The sequence below is a fragment of the Lolium perenne genome, chromosome 7 (assembly GCF_019359855.2).
Source record: "Lolium perenne isolate Kyuss_39 chromosome 7, Kyuss_2.0, whole genome shotgun sequence".
Classification (NCBI taxonomy): domain Eukaryota; kingdom Viridiplantae; phylum Streptophyta; class Magnoliopsida; order Poales; family Poaceae; genus Lolium; species Lolium perenne.
Genome location: NC_067250.2, coordinates 115,905,095 through 115,914,578, shown reverse-complemented (window position 1 = coordinate 115,914,578; position 9,484 = coordinate 115,905,095).

The window sequence follows — 9,484 nt, the reverse complement described above, 5'->3', positions numbered from 1 at the left end:
ATGGAGCCAAAATTGCCTCCACGTTTAAAAAAGACCGTTTTTCATCACGTAAATTTTTTTCCCAAAATCTCCTAAATTGTTTTTCCATCACGTTTTTCACCAACATAAAAAGAGCAAAAATGTATTGTTTAACAATTTAGGAGAAAAAAATAGTGGCTCAAACTGTCAAACACTGAGTTACATGAATTCTTATTAACGAAACATATATGCAGTCACCTGCAGAATCTTTAATTAAACTGCAATCCACTTGTTTTGGTTGGGAGAAAAAGAAAGAAATACTATTACACTACTCTCTCCCGTCAATAATATGAGATGTTTTAATTTTTAATAAATTTATCTATTTTGGTACCTATCTAGTTTATTTTTACTTTTTTAGTGTGTAGATTCACTCATCAGTGTGTGTGTCTAGTTTACTTTAAAATACCTAAAACATCATATGTGTGAACGAAATGAGTAGTTAACAAAACGCGGTATGCATGTGTACTTTAACATTGTCCTTTGCAGGTGTTGATTATCCTGAATTTTGGGTGGAGACAAGACAAGGACGTGCCGTTCTTGGATGCGGTTGAGACCTCCGACACCGCGAATATGTTTTGCATGATTTGCATGTACAAAACGCCATTAATTAAGCTGGTGCCTGTGCGGGCAACATACTAAACACGTTAACTGGTACGGAGTCGGCGCTGTGTTGGACGCAGTTAGAGCATCCCCACTCGTTTGGGCTCCCCACGCCCAAATCCGGCGAAATTTAGCGCCGGATGGATGTAGTTTTTGGCCTGGGGAGGCCCATTTTCCCAGCCGCGAGCCCATGGACGCGCACCCACCGCGTGCATAGCGACGGCGCAGTCACCGGGAAGGGCAATCGTCGGAGTTCCCTCGACGCATTGAACCGTCGCGAAGTGGACTGGAGAGCCGGAACGACTCGTCGGGAACGGTCGAAGTGGCCTCGATGCGAGAACCGCCGTAATGGAGCACGAACTCCGGGGAAGAGCAACCGGCGCTCTCTGTCGTCGAGAGACCTACATATACGGTTTTCGACGGGCGACGCCATTCATCTGTTCTCTCGTCACCATCCTCCGTCAACCATGAGCGATATCTCTTGGCCATCGGACACCGACAGCGAGGGGAAGCCGCCTGGATGGCGCCATTGGTGGGATCCAGCTGCATCGTCCCCGACGGCGATTCCCCCCCCGCCGGCCGAGGACGAGTTGGACGACGAGGAGGAGGACGAAGAGGCCGTGGAGCAGGCCGAGGAAGAGGCCGAGGAAGAGGAGGAGGAGCAGGAGCAGGAGGAGGAGCAGGAGGAGGAGGACGAAGAAGCTGATGAGGACGACGACGAGGACTCAACTTCCTCCGACGAGGAGGTGGCGAGCCGGAAGCGTCGCCGCGACGACGATGAGGCGGGGCCTTCTAAGAAGAAGAAGAAGTAGTTTAGTTTTAAAGTTTTTATATGTAATTCTTATGTTTATTCGAATTATATTCGAAATATATATATAATCTATCTATGTTGCACCAATTGAGAGTTCAAAGCTTTCGTTCGACGAGGGTTTTGCCGTAGATCGGAGGCCATTGTCGCCGACAAGTTGGGGCCACGCGCGCTTTCGCTTCGTCCGGAGTCCCCGAGCGCTCCCCGGGGGGCCGGGGATGTCGTGGGATCGCCGGATGGATTTAGGCCCAAATCCGGACGAAAACGAGGAACCGGGGGCGCGACTGGGCCGAATTACGCCGTCCGGATGGAAAAAACGCTCGCCGGGGGCCTGTTCGGGGGGACGAGTGGAGATGCTCTTAGCAGAATATGCACAACTGGGCCTAGTATATATCGTATGGAAGCAGGAAACAATATAGGATTCCTACAGAACTCTGCCTGAGACGCAAGAGGTCAAGCAAGTAAACAAGACGAGTTGAGCAAATGGTGGTTAGTTTATTGCTTAAGCGAGATTGCGTTCGGAGATTTTGCTGGTATGGGCACATGTGGAGGGCGCTAATCCATATCAGGCATCCGACGAGAAATTCAGGGGTCAATTCATTGCGGTACTATATTCGATCAAATTAGGCGAGAGCTGATGCCGGTGGACGTTATCTTATCTTTGCTTTTCTGCGATTAGAGTGGTGTAGTACAAAAAGTAGTGAACCACCCCACTCCAATCCACTGATCATTGCATAAAGTGCATGGTTTATCCACCTTAACAAGATGTGGTATTTTCGTTTGTTTATTAATGATGTTTTAGTCGAGCTCCTTTTGTTCGATCGGTTTAGCGGTGATCGTTCTGGAAATAGCATTTTACTCCGCTTTATAAATAATAAAGCTTAGCGGTTAAATAAATATAAAGCGACGAGGGGACTCTTTTAGCTCTTTTACAAGTGGATCAAAGATAAAAGACAAGACTAGGAACACTCACGCCCTCCAAGACACACTCAAGACTACCGACTAGATATGTAAGCATGCCTCCTTGTGAAATCATCGTACATCGTCGCCCCGCACCCACCAAGCTACCATTGGATAAAGGGTGGCCTGCCCTCTCGCTCTGGGCCGTGGAGCATCGATCCGACCAGCAGATACCAAGTACCGAGACCGGGAACAACAACATCACATTTATATGATCGGAGACAGGGGCCGATTTGAGTTGAGATAGGACCTGAGCATGCTCAACAATGACAATGACGTTGCCTAGACCAAAACGGTCAAGGGAATCCACCTGGAGCCTTGGGGCAAGGAGGTAGCCACAACGTCGCCCCCACGAGAGGGTCACAACACCTTAAGGCATCGCCGTCGCTGGCGTCAGAGCGCCGAGCTTTTGCTCGAAATCACCCCCCACGCGACCCCACGGTACAACAGATTGCCCTCTGTAGACAAACCGAACCTCCATGACGCGACATGGGAGTCGCTACTGTCGAAGCACCGCCAACAGCATGATCCCTGCTGCTCACTTGTTGCCACCCACATGGCCAGTCGCCACAACCTGCAATGCTCGCCGGAGAGCCGACCGCGCAGTACTTATTTGAGAGACGTCGCACTCGCATCCATGTCGCACCGGAGAGGGAGCAAAACACCACTACAACGAGCCAAACAACACGGACGTGAGAGTTAGTGCTAGATCTAAGTCAACCTGGCCCAACATGGGTAAAGGATTGCCACTGGGGCCAGTACGACGGTGACCTTGCGACAACGGGTGGGGTGGGGGGCAGAAGAGAGGATGTCTAGGTTTCCCGATGATATTTGATGATTTGCCACAGTTATCTCTAAAATTTGATTATTTGCGTCATTTTTTTTCGAGGGAGGATTATTTGCGTCATGGCCACCGCCACCACATGTCATCCAAGGTGTGGAAAATAATCTAATTGCAAAGAAAGAAAGCGCCACATGTCATCCAAGGTGTGGAAAATAATCTAATTGCAAAAAAGAGACGCTGGGACGAGTGGGCTAACCCCTTTTTTTTTTTTTTCCTGAGACGCGGACCTTGTTGGAAGGATTAAAGAAAAATACAGAGATTCATGTCACACGGTGCTACACAGTGCAGCAGTCGCTCGCAGGGATCGTCCCAGCGTTCTGGCTAGGCCAGCACGTCGCTAGTATGTAGAACAGTCGTCACACCCCTGCTGAATCGGTGCTAGGCCGGGCCACGGCGCTACGCATGCATGCACCCAGCGAGCCACCACCGGCCACCGCGCGAGGTGCGTCCCCACTTGTCACCACGGCCCCGCCCGGCCGCCCCGCCCCGCCCCGGCCACGACGGCGCGCGGAAGCAACGAGCGATGGGACATACTACGCCCGAGTCGGGTGTGGTTTGGTTCCGTTGGGTTGGTGGCGGGCGTCGTGGCGGCTTCGCAGCTGTGGCGTGACGCTCGGTCGGACACGTACGTACGTGACAGCAGCACATGCCACTCCCCATATCCGTCGAAGCTAGCTTCTTCCGGAAACAGAAGCAAACCGGGGCGGGGGTGCGCACTGCCCGCAAGAGAAGAGAACAAGTCATTCATGTGGTGGTGGTAGAGATGGATGAAGCAGTCGCTGGCGAGTCGCGGGGCAGCCAACAAGGCGCAGAAGCTGCCAAAGCGCCAGAGATCGACCGAAGCCAAATGGGAGAGGAGTGGCGCCATCGCGCAAGCGTCCGAAGCGGTCACGTGGAGGCGGCGTGGTGCACCGCGTGCGCGACACCGACGGCGCGCGCGCCCCCTAGCTAGCTACTCGCCTTCTTCTCCCGGCCTCCCGCCTGGCCTAGCGGCCAAGTCTGCCTCACACGGAGCCTGGCCCTCCCGTGCTGGGGCCGAGTGAGCCTTGGGGCGAGCAGCAGGGTCACGTGGGTGCTGGCGGCGGGCGCCCGGAGCTGGAGCCGGAGCTGGAGCTGGAGCTGGGCGCCGCGGTGCCGTGCCGCGTGGCGTGCAACGTGTCGGGGCGAGAGCTGGAGCTGCCTCCGGAGGCGCACAGCTAGGCTTCACCGGTGTCACCGTCACAGACTCGCCCAGACCAACCGCTGCCCATGCTGCAGCGCCAACAACGTTCACATCACTGGAGCGCGCGTGTGGGTGGACGTGGCTAATTCCAGCACTTGCCCTACTATATCCGTCAGGCCCAGATACAAACCCGATCAGTTCAGCTTCAGGAAAAAAAAAACTTCAGTAGGCGCCGATTCGCAGAACCCAAAGGCCGCGGCGATGCGCTGGTTCCGGTCGGAAGACGGCGCACCTTTTTTTTTTTTTGAAGGGTGTGGCTGGAAATTAATTTCGTTCTCAGTTAGATAATGTTAAATACTGGAAATGGTGTGATAGATAGACGAATGACGTACCACAACGGCACCTCCAAGAAGGGAAACGACGTCCTAAGACGCCATCGCCGCTGGCACGACCGAGGTCAACGCTAGGCTTTCACCTGGAATAACCCAACAACCATCTTCACCGCCGCTTCCAGCACCACCGACAGCTGACGAACCACCACAACCAAGCTGAACCTCGCGTGACAAGAAGTTTGCCAACACCAACAACCAACTTCCCAACACCGCAGATAGCAACTAGACGTCACCTCACAACGTCGAGCCACCATCAGGGAGAAGTGCCCCGACAACAGAACCAAAGCCGATCTGCAAGTTGCACTGACCACCCGTGGCGCCACCGCGCCACCATCCTCTCCGTGGCCACCTCAACCACACAGCTGCAGACAACAACCGGGACCGCCCACCCCGGCCGGCCTGCAACACGCGTTGACCTCGCAGGAACCGCCCGCTCCAACAGACCTAGGCACCGCCTTGATCTGTGGCTCCGCACGACCTCCGTGCCGAGCAGCAGGCGGCCCAGCTCCTTAGCCTCCACCATGTCTCCGGGGCCGCCGCCTCGGCCTGCCTATGCCAGTGAGCCGTCATCCTCACCCCAGCTCAGTCCGATGGGGCCGACGCCACGAGAGAGAGAAAGAGGACCTCCCCCGACACCATTTGGCAGCAGGAGGCCGCCGCCACCGCCGCGCAGCAGTCGGCAGCGGCGGGGGAGCGCCGGGGAGAGGGTGGGTGTGGCGGGAGCGATACGCCCCCGGTGCCGCTTGGGGAGCGACACGGTGTGTGTGTGTGTTTGGTTGTCCTTCCATTCTCTTATTCACGAGGATGCATGAATCTCTTTTTTTTTTTGAGCCAGATGCATGAATCTCTTGATTGCGCATAGTAATGGTGCAAAGCTACAGAGATTCAGTAAACGGAAGCACCTAGTGTGGCGCTCTTCTCGCATCGCATGTTGGATGAAAGCACCTAGTAACATAGCTCTGGCACCTCAGGGAGGTCAGCGAAGTGTGATCGTTGCCACCTGCAGGTACTGATCCTGTTGACTTGTCGTGCTCAACGAATCTGATTTTCGCAACCAATGCACTTCCTCTCCTTGCAAAATTGTCACTTGTGGCGATTGAAATCTCAACCGGTTCTGTTTTTTTTTTTTTTTGCGGCCAGCCAAGAAGGAAAATGGCCGAACCCTATTCTCCGCCCAATGCGGACGCTATCTGGCGCTCCGCACAGGGACGGAATAGGTTGGGCCAGGCCCATTAACGGGGCAGTTAGTTTTCTTCTTTTCTGGGTTTTTTTTTTATTCTGCTGGATTTCTCTTTCGTTTTTTCTCTAGGCTTTTTTCGGTTTTCCTTCTGATATTCGGTCAGTTTTTTCTAAACCTTTTAAAAACATGAAATTTTGAAAAATTCACATTTGAACTTTTTAAATTCAAACATTTTTTTGATTTGAACATATTTGATATCTAAACATTTTTTAATCCAAACTTTTTTAAACCATGAACAATTTTTAAATTTGAATAATTTTCAAATTTGAACAATTTTCACATTTGAACTTTTTCAAATGCGAACATTTTTCAGATTTGAATATTTTTTAGATTCAAACATTTTTTAAATATGAACATTTTTATCCGTTAGAATTTTTTATCCAAACTTTTGAAATTTAAACTTTTTTGAAACTTGAAATTTTTTAGATTTAAACATTTTTAGATGTTAGAAAATTTTCAAATTATATAGATTTGAACATCATTCAATTTTAAACATTATTAAAATATAAATTGAAATAAAAAAGGAAAGAAAAGGAAGCAGTGCCTTTATTGGGCCGTGATGTCTACGTTCCCCCTCCTTTCCTGTAGACAGTGTTGGGCCTCCAAGAGCAGAGGTTTGTAGAACAGCAGCAAGTTTTCCCTTAAGTGGATCACCCAAGGTTTATCGAACTCAGGGAGGAAGAGGTCAAAGATATCCCTCTCATGCAACCCTGCAACCACAAAGCAAGAAGTCTCTTGTGTCCCCAACACACCTAATAGGTGCACTAGTTCGGCGAAGAGATAGTGAAATACAGGTGGTATGAATATATATGAGCAGTAGCAACGGTGCCAGAAAATAGCTTGCTGGCGTGTAGTTGATGGTGGTAGTATTGCGAAGATAGTAACGCAAAGAAACGATAAACAAGCAGTAGTAACTCAGCAGTATTTAGGAACAAGGCCTAGGGATTACACTTTCACTAGTGGACACTCTCAACATTGATCACATAACAGAATAGATAAATGCATACTCTACACTTTTGTTGGATGATGAACACATTGCGTAGGATTACACGAACCCTCAATGCCGGAGTTAACAAGCTCCACAATTAATGTTCATATTTTAGTAACCTTATAGTGTAAGATAGATCAACATAACCAAATAGATCACATCAATACCATCATAGTAATAGTTAACTTCACAATCTACAAGAGATCATGATCATAGCCTACGACAAGAACCACACGGTGCACACACTAGTCACCTTTACACACGTGCAGGAGGAATAGAACTACTTTAATAACATCACTAGAGTAGCACATAGATGAATTGTGATACAAAACTCATATGAATCTCAATCATGTAAAGCAGCTCATGAGATCATTGTATTGAAGTACATGGAGAGAGATTAACCACATAGCTACCGGTACAGCCCCGAGCCTCGATGGAGAACTACTCCCTCCTCATGGGAGCAGCAGCGGTGATGAAGATGGCGATGGAGATGGCAGCGGTGTCGATGGAGAAGCCTTCCGGGGGCACTTCCCCGCTCCGGCAGCGTGCCGGAACAGAGATCCTGTCCCCCAGATCTTGGCGTCGCGATGGCGGCGGCTCTGGAAGGTTTTTGTGGTTTTCGTCGAACGCATCATTGTTTTCGATCCAGGGGCTTTATATAGGCGAAGAGGCGGCGCAGGAGGGCTGACAGGGGGGCCAGACTATAGGGCGGCGCGGCCCCCTACGGCCGCGCCGACCTATAGTTTGGTGGGCTGTGGCCCCCTCCGACCTCTCCGGTGTGTTACGGATGCTTCCGGGGATTCTAAGATCTTTGGCGTTGATTTCGTCCGATTCCGAGAATATTTCGTTACTAGGATTTCGAAACCAAAAACAGCAAAAACGAGAACGGCACTTCGGCATCTTGTTAATAGGTTAGTTCCAGAAAATGCACGAATATGACATAAAGTGTGCATAAAACATGTAGATAACATCAATAATGTGGCATGGAACATAAGAAATTATCGATACGTCGGAGACGTATCAGCATCCCCAAGCTTAGTTACGCTCGTCCCGAGCAGGTAAAACGATAACACGTATAATTTCTGGAGTGACATGCCATCATAAACTTGATCATACTATTTGTAAAGCATATGTAGTGAATGCAGCGATCAAAACAATGGTAATGACATGAGTAAACAACTGAATCATAAAGCAAAGACTTTTCATGAATAGCACTTCAAGACAAGCATCAATAAGTCTTGCATAAGAGTTAACTCATAAAGCAATAATTCAAAGTAAAGGCATTGAAGCAACACAAAAGAAGATTAAGTTTCAGCGGTTGCTTTCAACTTGTAACATGTATATCTCATGGATATTGTCAACATAGAGTAACATAATAAGTGCAATAAGCAAGTATGTAGGAATCAATGCACAGTTCACACAAGTGTTTGCTTCTTGAGGTGGAGAGAAATAGGTGAACTGACTCAACATTGAAAAGTAGAAGAATGGTCCTCCATAGAGGAAAAGCATCGATTGCTATATTTGTGCTAGAGCTTTGATTTTGAAAACATGAAACAATTTTGTCAACGGTAGTAATAAAGCTTATGTATCATGTAAATTATATCTTACAAGTTGCAAGCCTCATGCATAGTATACTAATAGTGCCCGCACCTTGTCCTAATTAGCTTGGACTACCGGATCATCACAATGCATTGTTTTTACCAAGTGTCACAAAGGGGTACCTCTATGCCGCTTTGTACAAAGGTCTAAGGAGAAAGCTCGCATTGGATTTCTCGCTATTGATTATTCTTCAACTTAGACATCCATACCGGGACAACATAGACAACAGATAATGGACTCCTCTTTTATGCATAAGCATATAACAACAATTAATAATTTTCTCATTTGAGATTTGAGGATTGTTGTCCAAAAGCTGAAACTTCCACCATGGAACATGGCTTTAGTTAAGCGGCCCAATGTTCTTCTCTAACATATGCATGCTTAACCCTATGGTGGTAGATCTCTCTTACTTCGGCACAAGACGAACATGCATAGCAACTCACATGAAATTCAACAAAGAGTAGTTGATGGCGTCCCCAGTAAACATGGTTATCGCACAACAAGCAACTTAATAAGAGATAAAGTGCATAATTACATATTCAATACCACAATAGTTTAAAGCTATTTGTCCCATGAGCTATATATTGCAAAGGTGAATGATGGAATTTTAAAGGTAGCACTCAAGCAATTTACTTTGGAATGGCGGAAAATACCATGTAGTAGGTAGGTATGGTGGACACAAATGGCATAGTGGTTGGCTCAAGTATTTTGGATGCATGAGAAGTATTCCCTCTCGATACAAGGTTTAGGCTAGCAAGGCTTATTTGAAACAAACACAAGGATGAACCGGTGCAGCAAAACTCACATAAAAGACATATTGAAAACATTATAAGACTCTACACCGTCTTCCTTGTTGTTCAAACTCAATACTAG